General features: G+C 37.0%; 7 non-coding genes across 7 annotated transcripts; 4 read left to right on the top strand and 3 right to left on the bottom strand.

Annotated features, from left to right (window-relative positions):
• Window positions 1-12,507: 12,507 nt before the first annotated feature.
• On the bottom strand, window positions 12,508-12,595 carry TRNAS-GCU (transfer RNA serine (anticodon GCU)). The gene has a single exon. It is a non-coding gene; the product is annotated as a tRNA-Ser (tRNA).
• A 3,627-nt stretch (window positions 12,596-16,222) lies between these two features.
• On the bottom strand, window positions 16,223-16,310 carry TRNAS-UGA (transfer RNA serine (anticodon UGA)). The gene has a single exon. It is a non-coding gene; the product is annotated as a tRNA-Ser (tRNA).
• An 824-nt stretch (window positions 16,311-17,134) lies between these two features.
• Window positions 17,135-17,205, top strand: TRNAG-GCC (transfer RNA glycine (anticodon GCC)). Its single transcript has one exon. It is a non-coding gene; the product is annotated as a tRNA-Gly (tRNA).
• Window positions 17,206-17,657: 452 nt separating this feature from the next.
• TRNAM-CAU (transfer RNA methionine (anticodon CAU)) lies at window positions 17,658-17,731 on the bottom strand. The gene has a single exon. It is a non-coding gene; the product is annotated as a tRNA-Met (tRNA).
• Window positions 17,732-19,689: 1,958 nt separating this feature from the next.
• TRNAT-GGU (transfer RNA threonine (anticodon GGU)) lies at window positions 19,690-19,761 on the top strand. Its single transcript has one exon. It is a non-coding gene; the product is annotated as a tRNA-Thr (tRNA).
• A 507-nt stretch (window positions 19,762-20,268) lies between these two features.
• On the top strand, window positions 20,269-20,350 carry TRNAY-GUA (transfer RNA tyrosine (anticodon GUA)). Its single transcript has one exon. It is a non-coding gene; the product is annotated as a tRNA-Tyr (tRNA).
• A 358-nt stretch (window positions 20,351-20,708) lies between these two features.
• TRNAD-GUC (transfer RNA aspartic acid (anticodon GUC)) lies at window positions 20,709-20,782 on the top strand. Its single transcript has one exon. It is a non-coding gene; the product is annotated as a tRNA-Asp (tRNA).
• The last annotated feature ends 839 nt before the right edge of the window (window positions 20,783-21,621 follow it).

The following is a 21,621-nucleotide window of genomic DNA, read 5'->3' as shown; positions in this document are numbered from 1 at the left end:
ATTCCGGAAATCTGGGCCTGGCGCTCTCCTCTATCTTCTGAGGTCCTTAACCATCTCCCTGAGAAAAGTAGACAGTAAAAGCCAAAATAGACTAAATATATATAGCCTGAACGATCCTAAAAATCCCTCGAAGGAGATAATAAAGAACCCAAAGCAGATGGTATCCTACTGCAAGGGTGGTCTTAAGAATCCAAAAGAGGTTGCTCAGAAGAGATAGATGTATCCCAACCTCTATTGCTCTCGCGTAAAGACTTTTTTTTTACGCGACAGGAAAAAGTGACTACGAATTCCCCTTTTTGTTTGCGAATCCCTGTTTGTATCCTTTGAGCGCACGCCCATTAAGTAGCGATCAAATCAAGGAAATCGATCAAACGATCCCCGTGCCAGCCCAAATCATGATCTTCACCAACTTGGATTTGGTTCTCTCGCGAAAATCGCGAGTTGCAGAGATGAGAACCATGAAAAGCAAGATCCCGAATAAGAAAACAGAAACCGAGGAAGAGGAAACCACAAGAGTGAAGACTAGTAGAGTCTCGTCTTTTGTCATTCTTTGCTCCTTTTTCACTCAATGATTCCTTCGAATTTGCCGACCAAAAATTCTATATGTCTATTCTATCTATGATATTTCTATATATATAGAATATGATATCTAATATGACATCCGATTTGTCAAAGGGATTGGATTGGTGACTTACCCATTCAGTGACTTTGGCACTGGACGTTCCAAAAACGGGTACTATCGGATCGGGTGAATTAGAGAATAGACAGAGGTCCGTTGGCATTTCAGCCTTTCTTCTCCTTTCAGGGCCTATCCGAAAGAGAATCCAGTACCTCTTGGTCCTGAATATCAGAATAGGACGAACGAACCGGCCTCCGCGGATATCTTTGCTTCGGAACAAAACCCTGCAATCAAATAGATTGTCCCAAGGGCGCCATATTCTAGGAGCCCAAGTTATGCTATTGAAAATTCGTTCCTCTAGCAGTTCCGGTTTGAGCATTCCGTTCCCTTTTTCAAACTCCACTTCTTTTCATATAGCAATCCCTGATCAAAGAGAGAACAATATCCATTTCAAAACATTTCTAACAGATTCCTTAGTTCGGACCGACGAAGTAATGTCACTCGACTATTATCAACCTGACTGCAATCTTTTTCTGTCGGTAAGGATTGCACCAGAGCACCTTCTACTTCTAATAGGCCATGAACTATAGATAGAGAAGAATCATTCTGAGCGAGTACATAAGAAGCGATCCACTTTTTTTCATCGGTTCCAGGGGAAGACCAAAGATCTTGCGCGGCAGGTCCGCCAGAAAAACTCAAAAGAGAAAGAAGTCTCGTTAATCTCTTCATGCTCGTTCCAAGTTCGAAGTACCTTTTGGCCAAAGAAAAACCCGCTTCCTGACACGATTGCCTCTTTATCTTTATATAGATAGATTCTATGGGGTTATTACTTAGTAAGTCTATTTTGTACAAGAGCCCCTCCTATCTGATAGAAAAGGGTCCCATGATCCCGAGCCGATCTTACCTTGGCTCGCAAACCCCAAGTTTGTCTATGAAGAGCTAATCTAATTGTATTTTTTTCTAGAATGGATTTCTTATGTGGAATACTAATGGATAGGGCTTCGTTGCTAAGTGCTACAAGATCTAGTGCACTGGAACTCGTGGTTATGGACCCGAATCCTTTAGTATGGAACATTGTCTTTTCCAAGTAAAAACCCCTAGTATATGAAAGAATGAAAAGGTGCTTTCGTTCTTGTGGAATAAGAAGCCCTCGTACCTTAATGAAAGGAAAATCGTAATTTTTCGTTAGGTATTTGACCAAATAGGATCGTCCAGTTCCTACAGAACCTATCACTAAAATACCCGATAGGGCTAAGCGGAACGAAAAGGGTTTTCCATGAGATGGTAAATGAAAACGATTAGTCCCACACGAGGTTTGGGAATAAGTGATTGTCTGATAATGAGCAAGGAATATACGTCTTTCTGCTAAAGAGGATCTATTAAACTCATAATTCATTAGATCCTTGTTATCAATGCCAACTAGGTATCATAAGTAAATGGATCCCGGTTGTTCAATCCTTTGATAACCAAGGTCATTCTTTGCTAAAGAGAAATGATCACTATGAGTCAGACTCAATAGAATTGGATCCATTCCAAATAGCGAGAATTAGGATTCTTGATCCCTCTCAATCTCTCTTTCAATTCGAGGATCCAGAGAGGTGTTTTCATAGTCATCTCCGAATATTTGCCATCTCGGAATATTTTCGATTTCATTTTTCTATGATATGTCTTTCTATATGAAAATTGGTTATTTACGATGTACGATGATCCCTGTTAAGCATCCATGGCTGAATGGTTAAAGCGCCCAACTCATAATTGGTAAATTTGCGGGTTCAATTCCTGCTGGATGCACACGAACGGGAACATTCCATAAGTCTATTGGAACTGGCTCTCTATCCATGGAATCTCATCCATCATCCATACATAACGAATTGGTATGGTATATTCATACCATAACATAAGAACAATAAGAACTCGAATTCTTATCGATACTGGAACTCAGAGCATAGGAGGGAAAGTCGATTTATGGATGGAATCAAATACGCAGTATTTACAGAAAAAAGTCTTCGTTTATTGGGAAAGAATCAATATACTTTTAATGTCGAATCGGGATTCACTAAGACAGAAATAAAGCATTGGGTCGAACTCTTCTTTGGTGTTAAGGTGGTAGCTGTGAATAGCCATCGACTACCTGGAAAAGGTAGAAGAATAGGACCTATTCTGGGCCATACAATGCATTACAGACGTATGATCATTACCCTTCAACCGGGTTATTCTATTCCACTTCTAGATAGAGAAAAAAACTAAAGGAGAATACTTAATAATACGGCGAAACATTTATACAAAACACCTATCCCGAGCACACGCAAGGGAACCGTAGACAGGCAAGTGAAATCCAATCCACGAAATAATTTGATCCATGGACGGCACCGTTGTGGTAAAGGTCGTAATTCCAGAGGAATCATTACCGCAAGGCATAGAGGGGGAGGTCATAAGCGCCTATACCGTAAAATAGATTTTCGACGGAATCAAAAAGACATATCTGGTAGAATCGTAACCATAGAATACGACCCTAATCGAAATGCATACATTTGTCTCATACACTATGGGGATGGTGAGAAGAGATATATTTTACATCCCAGAGGGGCTATAATTGGAGATACTATTGTTTCTGGTACAAAAGTTCCTATATCAATGGGAAATGCCCTACCTTTGAGTGCGGTTTGAACTATTGATTTACGTAATTGGAAGTAACCAATTAGGTTTACGACGAAACCTAGAAATCGATCACTGATCCAATTTGACTACCTCTACGGGATAGACCTCAACAGAAAACTGTTGAGTAACGGCAGCAAGTGATTGAGTTCAGTAGTTCCTCATAGAAAATTATTGGCTCTAGAGATATGGTAATATGGAGAAGACAAAATTGTTTGAAGCACGCACAGAACCGGAAGCGCCCCTTGTTTCAAAGAGAGGAGGACGGGTTATTCACATTTAATTTGATGGTCAGAGGCAAATTGAAAGCTAAGCAGTGGTAATTAAGACCCCCGGGGGAAAATAGGGATGTCTCCTACGTTACCCATAATATGTGGAAGTATCGACGTAATTTCATAGAGTCATTCGATCTGAATGCTACATGAAGAACATAAGCCAGATGACGGAACGCAGAGACCTAGGATGTAGAAGATCATAACATGAGCGATTCGGCAGATTTGGATTCCTTTCCTATATATCCACTCATGTGGTACTTCATCATATGATTCATATAAGATCCATCTGTCTAGAGATCGTCATATACATCTAGAAAGCCGTATGCTTTGGAAGAAGCTTGTACAGTTTGGGAAGGGGTTTTTTGAGAGAAAAGAAGAATCTACTTCAACCGATATGCCCTTAGGCACGGCCATGCATAACATAGAAATCACACGTGGAAGGGGTGGGCAATTAGCTAGAGCAGCAGGTGCTGTAGCGAAACTCATTGCAAAAGAGGGTAAATCGGCCACTTTAAGATTACCATCTGGGGAGGTCCGTTTAGTATCCCAAAACTGCTTAGCAACAGTCGGACAAGTGGGTAATGTTGGGGTGAACCAAAAAAGTTTGGGTAGAGCCGGATCTAAGTGTTGGCTAGGTAAACGCCCCGTAGTAAGAGGGGTAGTTATGAACCCTGTGGACCACCCCCATGGGGGCGGTGAAGGGAAAGCTCCCATTGGTAGAAAAAAACCCACAACCCCTTGGGGTTATCCTGCGCTTGGAAGAAGAACTAGGAAAAGGAAAAAATATAGCGATAGTTTTATTCTTCGTCGCCGTAAGTAAATACGTAACTAGGAATATGGAAAATTGCATTTTTGGAATTTGCAATAATGCGATGGGCGAACGACGGGAATTGAACCCGCGCATGGTGGATTCACAATCCACTGCCTTGATCCACTTGGCTACATCCGCCCCTTATCCAGCTAAAGGATTTTTTTCTTTTTTCCATTGATCATTATTCTATTTATTCTGACCTCCGTACTTCGATCGAGATATTGGACATAGAATGCCACTCTTTAAAAAGGAAAAAAGGAGTAATCAGCTGTGACACGAAAAAAAACGAATCCTTTTGTAGCTCATCATTTATTGGCAAAGATAGAAAAGGTCAATATGAAGGAGGAGAAAGAAACAATAGTAACGTGGTCCCGGGCATCTAGCATTCTACCCACAATGGTTGGCCATACAATCGCGATTCATAATGGAAAGGAACATATACCTATTTACATAACAAATCCTATGGTAGGTCGCAAATTGGGGGAATTCGTGCCTACTCGGCATTTCACGAGTTATGAAAATGCAAGAAAGGATACTAAATCTCGTCGTTAACTGAATTCTGAATAGAAAGATTAAGAAGAAAAAAAGATTCAAAATAAAGACAGAAATACCCAATATCTTGCTAGAACAAGATATTGGGTATTTCTGTCTTCAAAAATTCTTATATGTTAGCAGAAAAACCTTATCCATTAATAGATGGAACTTCAACAGCAGCTAAGTCTAGAGGGAAGTTGTGAGCATTACGTTCGTGCATTACTTCCATACCAAGGTTAGCACGGTTGATGATATCAGCCCAAGTATTAATAACGCGACCTTGACTATCAACTACAGATTGGTTGAAATTGAAACCATTTAGGTTGAAAGCCATAGTACTAATACCTAAAGCAGTGAACCAGATTCCTACTACAGGCCAAGCAGCCAAGAAGAAGTGTAAAGAACGAGAGTTGTTGAAACTAGCATATTGGAAGATTAATCGGCCAAAATAACCATGAGCAGCCACAATATTATAAGTTTCTTCCTCTTGACCAAATTTGTAACCCTCATTAGCGGATTCATTTTCAGTAGTTTCCCTGATCAAACTAGAGGTTACCAAGGAACCATGCATAGCACTGAATAGGGAACCGCCGAATACACCAGCTACACCTAACATGTGGAATGGATGCATAAGGATGTTGTGCTCTGCCTGGAATACAATCATAAAGTTGAAAGTACCAGAGATTCCTAAAGGCATACCATCAGAAAAGCTTCCTTGACCAATAGGGTAAATCAAGAAAACAGCAGTAGCAGCTGCAACAGGAGCTGAATATGCAACAGCAATCCAAGGACGCATACCCAGACGGAAACTAAGTTCCCACTCACGACCCATATAACAAGCTACACCAAGTAAGAAGTGTAGAACAATTAGCTCATAAGGACCACCATTGTATAACCACTCATCAACAGATGCAGCTTCCCAAATTGGGTAAAAGTGCAATCCGATCGCCGCAGAAGTAGGGATAATAGCACCAGAGATAATATTGTTTCCATAAAGTAAAGAACCAGAAACAGGCTCACGAATACCATCAATATCTACTGGAGGGGCAGCGATGAAGGCGATAATAAATACAGAAGTTGCGGTCAATAAGGTAGGGATCATCAAAACACCGAACCATCCGATGTAAAGACGATTTTCAGTGCTAGTTATCCAGTTGCAGAAGCGACCCCACAGGCTTGTACTTTCGCGTCTCTCTAAAATTGCAGTCATGGTAAGATCTTGGTTTATTCAAATTGCAAGGACTCCCAAGCACACGTATTAACTAGAATATAGATAATAGAAGGCTTGTTATTTAACAGTATAACATAGACTATATACCAATGTCAACCAAGTCAGCCCAAAGATTAGCTATCCATATAACTAAATTAACCAAACCAATAATTTTGTATTTGTAAATGAAGTGAGTCAAAGTGAAAAACTTTGATGGGTCTTTTCTATATGGGTTGCCCGGGACTCGAACCCGGAACTAGTCGGATGGAGTAGATAATTCTTCCTTGTTACAATAGAGAAAAATCCCTCCCCAAATCGTGCTTGCATTTTTCATTGCACACGACTTTCCCTATGTAGAAATAGCCAATTTCTATTCCAAAGAGGAAGTTCTACTAATTTTTTTAATTAGTAAGTTGATTCACCTACTCTTTATTATAATAAAAAGAACATTTCAGAATGAAAAATAGAAAAGTTTTTTCTTGATCATTTATCAACCCTTTCCTGTTTCTTAATTTCGTCTAATGATTAATTAAGAGGGTTGACCAGGTCATTGATACGTATAATATCCAAATACCAAATACGCTCAGTGTGTGATCCACAGAAAGAAAAAAGAGTTGTTTTGGTGAACATCAAAGAAAAAACTTGCTCTTCTTCCATAAAAAATTCTTCTAAAAATGCCGAACCCAATCGTTGCATAAAAGTTCGTACCGTGCTTTTATGTTTACGAGCTAAAGTTCTAGCACATGAAAGTCGAAGTATATACTTTAGTCGATACAAAGTCCGTTTTTTCGAAGATCCACTATGATAATGAAAAAGATTTCTACATATCCGACCAAATCGATCAAGAATATCCCAATCTGATAAATCTGTCCAAATGGGTTTACTAATAGGATGCCCCGATCCAGTACAAAATTGAGCTTTTGATAAGTATCCTATGAGGAGAGTAGCGGGGACTATGGTATCGAATTTTTTCATTCGAGTATCTATTAGAAATGAATTCTCCAGCATTTGATTCCTTACTAACAAAGAACTTTTTTGTACACTTGAAAGGTACCCCATAAAATCGAAGCAAGAGTTTGCTAATTGGTTTATATGGATTCTTCGCGGCTGAGTCCAAAAACAGAAATAATATTGCCAGAAATTGATAAGGTAGCATTTCCATTTCTTCTTCAAAAAAAAAGTGCCTTTTGATGCAAGAATTGCCTTTCCTTGATATCGAACATAATGCATAAGAGGATCCATAAAGAACCATAGGGTTTTCCGAGAAAAACCAGGGTACATTATCCCAAAATGTTCCATCTTCCTAGAAAAGTGGATTCGTTCCAGAAAAGTTCCAGAAGATGCTAATGGTAAGCAAGAAGATTGTTTACGAAGAAACAACAAAAAAAATTCATATTCTGATACATAAGAGTTATATAGGAATTGAAATAGTCTTTTATTTTCTTTTTGAAAAAAAAAAATGGATTTCATTGAAGTAATAAAACTATTCCAATTCGAATAATAGTTGAGAAAGAATCGCAATAAATGCAAAGATGGAACATCTTGGATACGGTATTGAAGGAGTTGAACCAGGATTTCCAAATGGATAGGATAGGGTATTTCTATATGTGATAGATAATCCAAATGCAAAAATTTGTCTTCTAAAAAGGGAAATATTGAATGAATAGAGCGTAAATTCTGAAACTTTGGTATTTCTTTTTCTTTCAGACAAAAAAATTCCCGTAGCGAGAATGGGATTTCCACAACGATCGCAAACCCTTCAGATAGAATCTGAGAATAAAACTCAGAATAAAAATAATTTTTGTAATCCAATAATCGATCTTGGTTAGGATGATTAACCGAGTTATCCAAAAAATTCTGCTGATACATTCGAATAATTAAACGTTTCACAAGTAGTGAACTAAATTTCTTGTTATTACAACTAACAACTATTTCCACAGGTTCAGAACCATTTAATCCATAATGGTGGGCAAATGCATAAATATATTCCTGAAAGAGAAGTGGGTAGACAAAGTATTGTTGACGAGATTTATGTTTTTCTGAATACCCTTCGAATTTTTCCATTTGTATTTCTACTTGAATCAGAGAGAAGAAGCATTTCTCGGTTTATCGAATGATGATACATAGTGCAATATGGTCAGAACAGGGTGTTGCATTTTTAATACAAACCCTGGAAAGAAAGGGAGTCTAATCCACAGATCTTTTTCTGCTCCTTTTCTACCCAATTAGTTTATGTTTGTTCTAATTAAAAAAAAAGAACAGAACAAGTTTTTTATTTTTGCAGGCCAATCGCTCTTTTGACTTTGGAATACAGCCTCTTTATCAATATACTGCTTCTTTTACACATTCAATCCATAACATCCCTTATTCAATCCATAATCAAGAATAATTAGGATTTCTAAAAAAAAAAAGAAAAAATAAAGGGTCCACTCATAGGAAAACCCAACCTTTCCCCGCATCCGGCACTAATCTATTTTTAACGTCTAATTAGAGCGGGGAATCATTCCAATTAGGAAGTTCAGCTCGTTGCTTTTTATTTTACCAGAATTGGAGCCAGGCTCTATCCATTTATTCATTAGACCCAGAAAATCGTAATTTTGGATTCCATTCAAAAAAGATTGATTTTATTACGACATGCTATTTTTTCCATTCATTACCTTTGAGGATCAGTCGTGGTCTTCTAGACTCTACCAAGAGTCTGGACGAATTTGTTGTTTCATCCAAATGTGTAAAAGATCATAGTCGCACTTAAAAGCCGAGTACTCTACCATTGAGTTAGCAACCCAGATAAAAAAAGGATCTTAGATACGATCGAAATCCAAAAATCAATGGAATTACACCGCGCGCTTCTGTCAAAACATTGAACTAGCAAGACATCAAAAGATTTTTTTTATCGACCATGAAAAACACTCAAATGCCAAAACGAACAGGTCCGGTGAAATTCCACTAAAGTAAAGTTAAAAAAAGAGCGACCCTAATCACGATGGCCAAATTCTCCTTATTTTTAGCGATTTTTATTAACAAAAAATATATATTATAAAAAATATATATTATATTGTATGAGAATACATGCAAGAGGAACACCCTTATCATTTGAGCGAAGTGTAGGCGGAAAAATTGAATATGGAGTGAGGATAAAGAGACCCATCTATCTACAAATTCTATTTGTTCAATAGACCTTTGTCAATGGAAATACAATGGTAAGAAAACAAATTAGATAGAAAAAGTAAATAAAATAGGGGCTTATGTTGGATTGGCACGATATAATATAAATCCAAATAGGATTAAAAAAGAGGTAAATTGTGTCTAAATAATTAGACAACTAGGAATACTAATAATCTTCTCCTATCCTATTTTTTGATTCATTTAGTTCTTCAATTAACTCAAAGTTCTTTCTTTTTCTTTAAAGAATTCTGCCTTCCTTAAAATATCATAAACAGTTCTTGTTGGTTGAGCACCCTTTTCAAGGAAATAGAGAATAGCTGGAACATTTAAACAAGTTTGATTCTTTATCGGATCATAAAAACCTACTTTTTGAAGATCTCTTCCTTCTCTTCGAGATCGAACATCAATTGCAACGATTCGATAGACAGCTTATTGGGATAGATGTAGATAAACAACGCGCCCCCCCCTAGAAACGTATATGAGGTTTTCTCCTCATACGGCTCGAGAAAATGATTCGAATTTCTGTCGATAATAATAGAAATTAGACTATGACGTGCATTAATTTCCTTACAGAAAAAACAAATTTCATTTATACTCATGACTCAAGTGGGCTAATTTTGCCTGACAAACTTCGAAGGCAAAATCCTTCCAAAATTTTTGAGTCGTCTTTAAACTCTTTTCTTTGTCTCATTTCGAACGAATTGACTTTTATTCCTTATTCTAATCCAACTCTGTTGTTGAGACAATTGAAAATTGTGTTTACTTGTTCTGGAATCCTTTATCTTTGATTTGTGAAATCCTTGGGTTTAGACATTACTTCGGGAATTCCTATTTTTTTCTTTCAAAAGAGTAGCAACATACCCTTTTTTCTTATTTCCTTCGATAAAGCATTTATCTCTTCTATAGAAATCTAATAAGAGGGATTGATTCTGATATACTTTTATTGGACTTTCTTCTTATTTTAACCTTTCGATTTATTTCTATATTAAGGATAGACTGACAAAGTTGGCCTAATTTATTAGTTTTCACTAACCCTAGATTCTTTCCCTTGATAAAAAAAATTCTGTCCTCTCGAGCTCCATCGTGTACTATGTTACTTAAACCCAGCGCAAATTTGGTTCGGAACGAATAGAACAGGCTATGTCGAGCCAAGAGCATTTTCATTACTATGGAAAATGATGGATAGCAAAATCCACAATCGATCATGTCCTTCAAGTCGCACGTTGCTTTCTACCACATCGTTTTAAACGAAGTTTTACCATAACAAACATTCCTCTTTTCATTGCAAAGTGGTATAGAGAATTGATCCAATATGGATGGAATCATGAATAGTCATTGGTTTAGTTTTTTTATACTAATTAAAACTTGCTATCTATGGAGCAATATGGATAAAAGAAAGTAAGTATTTATCCGGGAAGCCTCCGCCAAGATCCAATTTATTTAAACCCATATTAAAATTCTATCATATGAATGAAACATAGTTTGAAAAAGACGACTAAACAAGTTTGCTTAAAACTTATTTATTCTTAAATTTCCACCCTCAACGGATGGCTCGAGATGATCAATCTTGAAGTGAGAAAAGAAGGATTGACTCTTCCTCAATAAATAAACTATCAACCTCCAAAAAAGTTTAATTAATTTAATTACTAGAATTAGAATTCTAGTAGTAATATATTTTTTCAGTACCAAAAACAATTAACTATAATAACTAAATAAACTATTCCAATGAAAAGATTGAAAGTTTTTGGTAGTTATAGAATTCTCGTACTTCTTCAACTCGAATACCAAAAGGAAGAAAAAAATATGACTAAGTGATTTTATAGTAGAGGCATATCCTGAATGTGCTTGATAGATCCCATTTTTTCATGAAAATAAAGATAGTCAATTTGACTGGACTTAAGACTTTATTATGTTTTCTGAGAAAGAATAAGATATCATTATTCTCTTTAATAAACTTTTGTCTCGTACGGAATACTATATGATTTCACCGTTTGTTTCATCAGAAACAATCTGGGACGGAAGGATTCGAACCTCCGAGTAACGGGACCAAAACCCGCTGCCTTACCACTTGGCCACGCCCCATTTCGGGTTTTATGCGACACTAATAAACACTAGTATGTTTATTTGTTATTCGTCAATACCATTTCAATTACATAAAAAAGGAGGGATATTCTCTTGCTAGTATTCTACACATGCGGATAATATAGAATCAAAAAAATGCATTGATCATTACATGGAATTCTATTAAGATATTATATGAAAGTCGAATTTATTCCACTCTCATTTGAGAGTGCGAATACAAGGAGGTATTTTGTGTTTGGGAAAGTCCGAAGAAAAAAGATTTTGAATCTGCCTTTTCCTTCTTTCCCTTAAAAAAATAACTCAAGAAAAATCCAATTATTTACTCTACAAGAATGAAATGCTTGTTATGCCTAATATACTTAGTTTAACCTGTATCTGTTTTAATTCTGTTCTTTATCCTACTAGTTTTTTCTTTGCCAAATTACCCGAAGCTTATGCTATTTTCAATCCAATCGTGGATATTATGCCTGTTATACCTCTATTCTTTTTTCTATTAGCCTTTGTTTGGCAAGCTGCTGTAAGTTTTCGATGAAATCTTTAGTACTCTGTATGCCAAATTGAATGATGTGTTCATTCCAAAAAAATTTTAAAATGGGTAAAAGCCGAGAAGTTTTATATTTTTATATTATGAACCTTCGATTCTAAAATTTAAATTCTTCTACATTGAATGGGTAGCTACAGCAATAAATTTGGATCAGCCTTTCTACTCCCCTGCACCTAGGTTGAGCAGGTACCTAAAGGTACCTACACAATACCTAACCACCTAACCCTATTTTTGCTATTGATAAGAGTGCTTATTATAAAAGAATTCTTGCAATTTTTTTCAAGAATTCTTTTTTGCATTTTTAGGTATAAAAAAAAACCATCCTAGTGGATCCGTGTGGTAAGGAAAAACTGGTAATCTATTCCTTAAAAAAAAATCTTGGAGATTATGTAATGCTTACTCTCAAACTTTTTGTTTATACAGTAGTGATATTCTTTGTTTCACTCTTTATCTTTGGATTCTTATCTAATGACCCAGGACGGAATCCTGGACGCGAGGAGTAAAAATTCAGTTTTTTTTTTTCTTATTGGATTTGTTTCGTACATTTATCTATGAGAAAATCCGGGGGTCAGAATTCTTTCCAATTCGAAAGTCCCAAATGATCCAAGGGAGCGGAAAGAGAGGGATTCGAACCCTCGGTACAAAAAAATTGTACAACGGATTAGCAATCCGCCGCTTTAGTCCACTCAGCCATCTCTCCACGTTCCAAAGCGAAAGGTTTCCGTGATATGATATAGGCAAGAAATAAGAAATAACGGTTGCAAAAAACCCCTTTTTTTTCTTTCAAAAGTCTATAAAAATTATATTGCCAATTCCATTTTAATTATATTCTTTTTTCTTAATGTTAATAAAAAAAGAAGAAAATTCTTGTTTTTTCTTTCTAAAAATCGATATTGGCCGAGAGACAATCAAATAGATTTTCTCTTTAGCGGGCATTTCCATATAGGACTTGTTATAATTATAATAAAACAAGCAGGTTATATAAAAAAAACGCTTTTTTTGTCGATTATTTATCAAGAAAGCAAAAAGGGTTCTTATCAAATCCACCATAAAATTGGAAAGAAGCATAAAGTAAGTAGACCTGACTCCTTTAATGATGCCTCTATCCGCTATTCTGATATATAAATTCGATGTAGATGAAATTGTATAAGCGAATTTTTTTTATTTCCTTAGACTTAGACCGCGCAAGACAAGAATTTTTCGCTATTTACGATTTCATATTCTTGTTACTAGATGTTCTATAGGAATAAGAAGAAATCGCAACTCCTTTGCGCTACACATAAAATTGGATTTCGAAGGTCCATTTTTTTTTTTCAGAATCCTCTATTATTTTAGTTCTTCCACCCATGCAATAGAGAGGGAATGGGAAAAGAAGGGTTACTTTTATTTGCATTTTTCCCTTAAAAGATAGACTTTGAAATAGGAGTCTTGGAATAATGCTGAATTCAAAGGTTTATTTCTTTCTATAGTATAAGAAAAACAATTTATTTCTATTTCTATAGTATAAGAAAAACAAATAAATAGTATAAGAAAAACAAATCGAATCAAATTCATGGATTTACCACGACCTCGGTTGTGACTGTGACTCCATAGATAAAAATGGGAAATTTCTCTCTTCGAGACCATTGAAAAAGGGCATTGAACGAGAAAGAAATCGTCCACAGATAATAAAACTATCATATGCCTTGGAAAGTGATATGAGGTGCTCGGAAATGGTTGAAGTAATTGAATAGGAGGATCACTATGACTATAGCCCTTGGTAGAATTCCTAAAGAAGAAAATGATCTATTTGATACTATGGATGACTGGTTACGAAGGGACCGTTTCGTTTTTGTAGGATGGTCTGGCCTATTGCTCTTTCCTTGTGCTTATTTCGCTTTAGGGGGTTGGTTTACAGGGACAACTTTTGTAACTTCTTGGTATACCCATGGATTGGCTAGTTCCTATTTGGAAGGTTGTAATTTCTTAACCGCAGCAGTTTCTACCCCTGCCAATAGTTTAGCACACTCTTTGTTGCTACTATGGGGGCCCGAAGCACAAGGAGATTTTACTCGTTGGTGTCAATTAGGCGGTCTATGGACTTTTGTAGCTCTCCACGGGGCTTTTGCACTAATAGGTTTCATGTTACGCCAATTTGAACTTGCTCGGTCTGTTCAATTGCGGCCTTATAATGCAATCTCATTCTCTGGTCCAATTGCTGTTTTTGTTTCTGTATTCCTTATTTATCCACTGGGGCAATCTGGTTGGTTCTTTGCGCCGAGTTTTGGCGTAGCAGCGATATTTCGATTCATCCTTTTCTTCCAAGGATTTCATAATTGGACGTTGAACCCATTTCATATGATGGGAGTTGCCGGAGTATTAGGTGCGGCTCTGCTATGCGCTATTCATGGAGCGACCGTAGAAAACACTCTATTTGAGGACGGTGATGGTGCAAATACCTTCCGTGCTTTTAACCCAACTCAAGCTGAAGAAACTTATTCAATGGTCACTGCTAACCGCTTTTGGTCCCAAATCTTTGGTGTTGCTTTTTCCAATAAACGTTGGTTACATTTCTTTATGCTATTTGTACCCGTCACCGGTTTATGGATGAGTGCTATTGGCGTAGTTGGCTTGGCTCTGAACTTACGTGCCTATGACTTTGTTTCCCAGGAAATCCGTGCAGCGGAAGATCCTGAATTTGAGACTTTCTACACCAAAAATATTCTTTTAAACGAGGGTATTCGTGCGTGGATGGCAGCTCAGGATCAGCCTCATGAAAATCTTATATTCCCTGAGGAGGTTCTACCACGTGGAAACGCTCTTTAATGGAACTTTCGTTTTAGCTGGTCGTGACCAAGAAACCACCGGCTTTGCTTGGTGGGCTGGGAATGCCAGACTTATCAATTTGTCCGGTAAACTGCTTGGAGCTCATGTAGCTCATGCCGGATTAATCGTATTCTGGGCCGGAGCAATGAACCTATTTGAAGTGGCCCATTTCGTACCAGAAAAGCCCATGTATGAACAAGGGTTGATTTTACTTCCACACTTAGCTACTCTAGGTTGGGGAGTAGGGCCAGGGGGGGAAGTTCTAGATACTTTTCCGTACTTTGTATCTGGCGTACTTCACCTAATTTCCTCCGCAGTCTTAGGCTTCGGTGGCATTTATCACGCGCTTCTGGGACCCGAGACTCTTGAGGAATCTTTTCCATTCTTTGGTTATGTCTGGAAAGATAGAAATAAAATGACTACAATTTTGGGTATTCACTTAATTTTGTTAGGTCTAGGTGCTTTTCTTCTAGTACTCAAGGCTCTTTATTTTGGCGGTGTATATGATACCTGGGCCCCTGGGGGGGGAGATGTAAGAAAAATTACCAATTTGACCCTTAGTCCCAGTGTTATATTTGGTTATTTACTAAAATCTCCTTTTGGTGGAGAAGGGTGGATTGTTAGTGTAGATGATTTAGAAGATATAATTGGTGGGCATGTATGGTTGGGTTTTATTTGTGTATTTGGCGGAATTTGGCATATTTTAACCAAACCCTTCGCATGGGCTCGCCGTGCATTTGTATGGTCTGGAGAAGCTTACTTGTCTTATAGTTTAGCTGCTTTATCTGTCTTTGGTTTTATCGCTTGTTGTTTTGTATGGTTCAATAATACAGCTTATCCGAGTGAGTTTTATGGACCCACCGGGCCAGAAGCTTCTCAAGCTCAAGCATTTACTTTTCTAGTTAGAGACCAGCGTCTTGGAGCTAATGTGGGATCCGCTCAAGGACCCACAGGTTTAGGTAAATATCTAATGCGTTCCCCAACTGGGGAGGTTATCTTTGGAGGGGAAACTATGCGTTTTTGGGACCTTCGTGCTCCATGGTTAGAACCTCTAAGGGGCCCCAACGGTTTGGACTTGAGTAGGTTGAAAAAAGACATACAACCTTGGCAAGAACGACGCTCAGCAGAATATATGACCCACGCTCCTTTAGGCTCTTTAAATTCCGTGGGTGGCGTAGCTACCGAGATCAATGCAGTTAATTATGTCTCTCCTAGAAGTTGGTTATCAACTTCTCATTTTGTTCTAGGATTCTTCTTTTTTGTGGGCCATTTATGGCATGCAGGAAGAGCCCGAGCTGCTGCAGCAGGTTTTGAAAAGGGAATCGATCGTGATTTGGAACCTGTTCTTTACATGAACCCTCTTAACTAAGATTTTCTTATTTATACCTGTTCTACTTTTTTTCTGTTCTGGCTCGGTTATTCCATCTAGCCGAGCCATTCATTCCTTTTTATGAAAGAAAGATAAGGGACAGAAAAAAAAAATAAATAAAAATGAAAGAAACAAACGTATTCAATAAGCAAAAGGAGAGAGAGGGATTCGAACCCTCGATAGTTCCTAGAACTATACCGGTTTTCAAGACCGGAGCTATCAACCACTCAGCCATCTCTCCACAGCCTAATCCTTATTTTACTCCTACAAATAGAACATAGCCATATAAAAAATAAAAAGATTTATTAGCCTCTAGAAAGATATCAGATACAAGTTCCTTTTCGATATATCTCTGTATACTGTATACACGGATACAGGATCCGCTATACCCGCTTGTGAAATAAAGAGTAAATAATCTCTTCTCACCCCCATATCCAAATAAAAAAGCGGTTTAAGTAATAAATTTGAATTAAAGAGAAGAATCAATGGATTCATGATTAAACCCCTCCTACTTCTTGTATTTTTTTACAATTTTGGTTTAAGTGAGGGATCAAATATGTAGTCAACTTTATTTGATGGTAGCTTGGAGGATTAGAAATATGACTATTGCTTTCCAATTAGCTGTTTTTGCATTAATTGCGACTTCCTCAGTCTTAGTAATTAGTGTACCCCTTGTATTTGCTTCTCCTGATGGTTGGTCAAATAATAAAAATGTTGTATTTTCCGGTACATCATTATGGATTGGACTAGTCTTTCTCGTAGCTATTCTGAATTCTCTCATTTCTTAAATGAAATTTGGTTAATATTTATTAACCCCATAAAAAAGAAATAATAAAGGCCATTTCTTCTAAAAAATTAGAATAGTGAGACGTATTAAAACGCAATTTGCGTTCCGAATTGCTAGCTCTTCTCTTTCAGTATTATGAAATTCCATTCCCATTAGAATATTCATTGACAGATAATAAAAAAAGGAAAACTCTAATATAATAGAAAATGAAATGAAACGGTCGACCCAGACATAGAAGGTCGACCCAGGCGGATATACGCTATAAAATATATACCGTAGCGAGCGTAGTTCAATGGTAAAATATCTCCTTGCCAAGGAGAAGATACGGGTTCGATTCCCGCCGCTCGCCCGCTTAATTTATCAAAGTACTATGATAAAAAGTTTAGTCTAGTTAACTGTTTAACTACTTATATTAAATTAAGTATTAATTAGGTGTTAGTCTAGTGCCGTATCCCTTACTATCTTACCCTTCCTTTGCATCCCACTCAAAAAAAGAGGGCGCTCCAGAGGCAGAAATAGAACTCGCCAACAGAGCTCCAAAAATTGGGTATTAACTGAGACAAACAACGGGCAAACTTTTTTTAAAGGGAAGGGAGAGGTAGACTGTCCCTTTCGTTTCATTTTTATTTTCTGCAGGGTAGGGAGAGGCCTTGCGCCTTCTTTTTTTGAAGGCAAGTGACTTCGCAAACTGCTCAATTTTGCCCTCTAGGGCCGGGAACTAATGAATAAAAAAGGGTTGGATACGCCCCTCTACCATACATATCTAGAGAAATAGAATAGTCCTTTTATACAGACTGCTAAGTGCGGAGACGGGAATCGAACCCGTGACCTCAAGGTTATGAGCCTCGTGAGCTACCAAACTGCTCTACTCCGCTCTGGAGTACCAGAAACTGGTGGACAAAAAAGGCTTGAATACAAGCCTCTAACATGTCTAGACAAATAGAATACTCCTTTTATACAGAATGGAGCGGGTAGCGGGAATCGAACCCGCATCGTTAGCTTGGAAGGCTAGGGGTTATAGTCGACGTTGGTTGATTATTTTTAACGTCTCTAATTCAAAACCGAACATGAAATTTTGATTTCATTCGGCTCCTTTATGGATATTCTCACCACTTAACATCTATGTCAGCTTTTCTATTTGAATGGAACCAAAGCTCTCCGCTTTCTAGATGATCCTTATAGAGTAGGAGATAGAAATTCTATCTAAATTCATCTAATCTACTTACTTCGTTCCCTAATTTCATTCAAGAGATCCTGAGGAAAAGAATTGGGTTTCCACCGAGCTGAAACAATATGCGGATGGTTCTAGTAAACCAAAACTATCGTTTTTTAGCTATTTGGCTTCCTTATTCCTTATTTTAAGAAGATTTAGTTACGATTGGAAATCAACTTTTTTGTATCTTCATCCATAGATCCTTTACTCATATTTTCAAAATTGGAATACTTAATCCAATGCAAAATTATGCTTCGCGACTCTGTACTCATAATCCTATTTTTATTTTGGATGCAATTTAAATTAGTCTTTGGATACAAATCGCCAGAATGTATATTCTTCCTCAATATGCTATTGAGAGGAAAAGGATTTAATCCTTTATAAGAACTAAAGTTTTCATCGGAATATAAAAATAAAAAACTTAAGGATGCCTTAAGTATATCATTTCAAATTCAGTTATTAATAGAACGAATCACACTTTTACCACTAAACTATACCCGCTACATTGTAGATTATGGTATAAATGGTACCCTTTGTCAAGGATAGCCATTTGACAAGAAGGCTAATTCCCCCTTATTGAATCAGATGGAGAAGGTTCATGACACTGAGCCGTTGGTACTTCTACTTCGATCGCTCGCCTTTACTTTAGGATTTAGATAGCCCCTCTGGTCTGTAAAAAAAATCTTTTCTTACCATGCTAATAGCGCCTGAACCAAATGTATTTATTTTGATTAGGATCCTATTCTACGGTTACGACTACAATAATAATTATTTACTTTGCAAGGACGTAAGTGTGTCAGACTGCTAAATTGTTTTATTATTCCTACAATATAAACTAGGGGATATAGGGGGTAACACTGTCCCTATAAATTCCTTTTTTCCTTTTCTTTTTTGTCCAGAATTGAACAAAAAAGAAATTATGGAAGATGTTTTCTTCCCCCATTAAGTCCGAGCCATAGAGTAAGAGTGAGATGAGTTTTCCAAATTCATCATAGACTTTCCCTATGGCTTGATAGAAGTAAGCAGCAAAGAGTCGTAACTTAAAGAAAAAAACGGACAGGGCCGACAGATTTACCTGATGTAAAGAAGATCCTAAAAGTCTCTGATTAGTCGACTCTCTCCATTTAACACTTTCCTCTCTCTCCTTTTTTCCACTGACTCAATTCTAGTTTATTAGATTCTTGTTTAAAAGAATGCAAAAAGTTCAATAGAACTAAGAACACATAAAAAATAGCATAGAGGATCAAGGCCATTACCAAAAGTTCCTCCCAAGGATCCTATATCCTATTGGGTATCTGTTCCCCGCCTTTTCCCGCTAGGATCGGAAATCTTATATTTTCCATATCCATATACCGTTGAATCCTTGGGGTTCCAGAATCCGCCTATTTTACTAGTCTTCGGAAACGGAAAACCCTGAACCAAGAAGAGTTGGATATGTTATGTAGGGTATGTTTTTTTTTATTAATTTTATTTTGAGCTCTCAAGATATCGATATATACATATACAATCTCTACATAATGTCTCTCTCTCTATCTCTATATATTATATATATAATATGTACATTATGCAGTAGACCCATAATGGGAAATCCAAGTGGCTAATTTTTGAATTAAATAAAAAGCCCTTTTAACTCAGTGGTAGAGTAATGCCATGGTAAGGCATAAGTCATCGGTTCAAATCCGATAAAGGGCTTTTTAAATTAGTGGTAGAGTAATCTCGTGCTAAGACGTAAGTCGTTGGTTCGAATCTGATAGAGTACTTTTCTACTAAATTGATTCACTTTTTTTCTTTGTTTTTGAAACTTTCTCTATATTTTTAGAGAATTTTATGACTTAGTGCGGGATGGATGCATTTTTGGTATGAACACTAAATGAAGCACGGAGAATTAATCTATAACGATCAACTAAAAAAAATCCTAGATGAAAACATAACAGAAAAGTTGGAAAAACTCTTTGCTTTGGATCTATTTATACTTTTCGAGTATATTGACAATTCCAAAAAACTGCTCATACTATGATTATAGTATAATCACGAGCGGTTGTATATGGCCCTATCGTCTAGTGATGCCCCTATCGTCTAGTGGTTCAGGACATCTCTCTTTCAAGGAGGCAGCGGGGATTCGACTTCCCCTGGGGGTAGGGAGTATTATGAAAGGAGGTTAATCATAGATTAGCAAAAACCCTAGAATAAATTCTTCCTGGGTCGATGCCCGAGTGGTTAATGGGGACGGACTGTAAATTCGTTGACAATGTCTACGCTGGTTCAAATCCAGCTCGGCCCAAACCAAAAATCTAGGGCTTCGTGAGTATGAACTAAATCCTTTTGTTTTTCTTCCATAAAATAAAATGTCTGATCTATAGAAATAAAAGATAAAGAAAAAAGGGAAATTTTTTTTTCTAATCCATATCTCTCTCATTCCTTTCTTACAAACAAAAGAGTTTTTCTTATTGAAGGCTGGATTATTATCCATTTTTAGTGATAAAAAATCACGACATACTAGTTATGTCACTCTCACTATACCCACGTATAATATAATATGTGGGTATGTAGTATATGATTCGTCTATTTCTTAGAGTACGAAAGACGAATCGAATCTTCTTATGGTTCTATTTAAGAATGGGTATGCCATACACCCCGCGGGGATTGTAGTTCAATTGGTCAGAGCACCGCCCTGTCAAGGCGGAAGCTGCGGGTTCGAGCCCCGTCAGTCCCGAACTAGGGTTCAATGAATGGAGAAATTGATATTTCCTTTTTCCATGAAAAAAAGGGGCAGGGAGCAAGATCAAATACCCACAGGGCACCCTTACTTCACTTTTTTATTTTGCATCTCTCATTAAAGAGGGAGGGAGGGCATATAGGAATTTTTTTTTCACTACTCCCAATCGATAAAGAAAGACACACATACGATATGTGGATTAGTAGAATTTAGGATATTATATTACTCTATCTTTCTTTATGATGATACCATCCTCATCTTAATTTCCTATTCCACTCTTATGGAATAGAGTACCGGTATTTTACCGGAATCCATACATAAATCGTATTCCCTTTTTATTTCAGACCTCTTTTCCCCATCTCACTTCTACTGCTTATTTGGATGTCTATGTGACCCATAGAAAGTGAAAGTTGGTCATATAATACATACATAATTGTATGTATAACTATAAGAAAAAGGAAGGGAAATTGTATAAGATTAAGAAAGTATAAGATTAAGAAAGCTCGTGGGTTAGAGATATAGAAAAGAAAAAGTAGAAAAGGATTAAAAAAGAGGGAATTCCTAATCCAATCAAAAAACCCATTTTGGTCTTAGTGTGGATAGAGGATCTTCCTATGTTATACTATATAACTCTCATCCGTGAAATATAACTCTCATCCATGAATTGATTTGATAGATCCGATATTCATAATATTGAATTGATTCAGTATTATCAGAATGCAAGCCCTACCCTTGAATTTACAAGATACCCCTTTTTCCTCTCCATGGGATTACATCCCGAGTTATTGTGAAAATAAAAAATAAAGAGGTTATGGAAGTCAATATTCTCGCATTTA

Source organism: Triticum urartu, unplaced genomic scaffold, assembly GCF_056163025.1.
Source record: "Triticum urartu cultivar PI428250 unplaced genomic scaffold, HENAU_Tu73 scaffold1533, whole genome shotgun sequence".
NCBI lineage: Eukaryota > Viridiplantae > Streptophyta > Magnoliopsida > Poales > Poaceae > Triticum > Triticum urartu.
Note: the sequence above shows the minus strand (reverse complement) of the source record. Positions and strands in the feature narration are given on the sequence as shown.